Source organism: Bidens hawaiensis, unplaced genomic scaffold, assembly GCF_021521415.1.
Source record: "Bidens hawaiensis isolate Kalapana, Puna unplaced genomic scaffold, B.hawaiensis_p1.1 tig00022890_1, whole genome shotgun sequence".
In the NCBI taxonomy this organism is placed as follows: Eukaryota; Viridiplantae; Streptophyta; class Magnoliopsida; order Asterales; family Asteraceae; genus Bidens; species Bidens hawaiensis.
The window spans coordinates 198,170-199,892 of NW_027493578.1; the positions used below are offsets into that span (position 1 = coordinate 198,170).

Genomic DNA, 1,723 nt, shown 5'->3' on the forward strand with positions numbered 1-1,723 from the left:
CGCATATTTTGCTGTATAAATAGAGTTGATGTTTAGCATATATCACACAACCTGAATTTTGAATACGTACCTCTCTGATCACAAAAGTCTTTCAATTAATTATGGAATCAACAGCAACAGTAGCAGCCGAAACTCCGAAATCTCAGCTATCCTTGCCGTTGAGAACATGAATTGTACTATCGGCAATAGACCTTGCAATCGACCCACTTCTCCGGGATGACGGCACAGTGCCCCGCCGTCTTATGAATCTCGTGGACTTTCAGATCCCGGCATTGTCCATACCCGTCTACAGTGTCAAGACACACGATGTCATGGTGGATCCAACTCGTAATCTCTGGTTCCGTGTATTTGTCCCCACGCAGTACGCTGCAGAAGATCTCCCGGTGATGGTGTACTTTCACGGCGGTGGATATATTTCCCTCTCCCCGGATGTGGCGGTATTAGACTCTGTGGGCCGCAAGTTCGCGAGCGAATTGCATGCCATTGTTGTTTCTGTCGACTACCGTCTTGCACCAGAGAACCGACATCCTTCCCAACATGACGATGGGTTTGATGTGCTGAAGTTTCTGGACAATGAAGATAACAGGTCAAAATGGCTGCCGGAGAATGCCAGCGTTTCACAGTGCTTTATCGTCGGTGATAGCGCTGGCGGACACCTGGCTCATCATGTCACTCTAAGAGCCTCCCAATTCAAATTCCAGCAACTAAAGGTACGACTTAGCTTTATATTTTTTAACCAGGTGCATGGCTGCTGATGAACAGAATGATGTTTTGTAGGTAATTGGGCTGGTAGCCATCCAACCATTTCTTGGCGGGGAGGAGCGAACAGATTCTGAAATGCGGATGGATGGATCAGTACCTCTCGTGACAATGAAGCGGACCGATTGGTTTTGGAACGCGTTCATGCCCCTAGGCGAACCCTTCAACCGAGACCATCCCGTGATCAATGTTACCGGGCCCAATGCCGTGGACATATCCAAAATGGATTTTCCCGCGACAATGGTGGTTGCGGCTGGGTTCGATACCCTTCGGGACCGGCACATATGGTACTACCATTGGCTCAAGAAGTCCGGGAAGGAAGCGTACTTGATTGACTACCCAAACACATTTCACGAATTCTTCCTTTTCTCGGAGTTGCCTGAATCTGACCAACTTATGTTAGATGTAAAGGACTTCTTTAGCAAGGTCTTAAATAAGGTATTGACGAAAAGCCTTAACACTAAACTTTTTGTTTATGCATTTCATAATATTCATTTTAGTTGCTTAATTATACCATTTGTTTATTGCTTTCAGGTTTAAAAGATTTACATTGACATGGTGTTCATGAAAAGATAAATAATATGATGGAAATTTTATTCATTTATATGTTATTTCGTTTGATTACTTTTTTTTTTGTTGAAATAAATACTAGTAGCTTTTGTGTGTAAATTTGTGTTAATACGTAATTATCATTTGTACCTTCTTTTGTACTTTTTAGTTAATTTAAGTTGTACGTAATGTAGTTATAACCGTTGTTATCGATTGCATTAATAGTGTATCACTAAAAGAAAAAAGGCCTTTAATGACATATGCACTATGACATGCGATGATTTATGACATGCAAATGCGCGTGTCATTAAAAAAAAAGTCATATTTTTGAAAATCTGAAAGATTTACGACTTGCATTTTTGTACGTCATTGATTCAGTGTCATAAATAAAAAAGATAAAGTTATGCGTGTCATA

The 1,723-nt window shown here is 41.2% G+C and overlaps 1 pseudogene; it reads left to right on the forward strand.

Moving 5' to 3' along the window:
• Positions 1-311: 311 nt before the first annotated feature.
• LOC143566444 (putative carboxylesterase 18 pseudogene) lies at positions 312-1,299 on the forward strand (annotated as a pseudogene).
• The last annotated feature ends 424 nt before the right edge of the window (positions 1,300-1,723 follow it).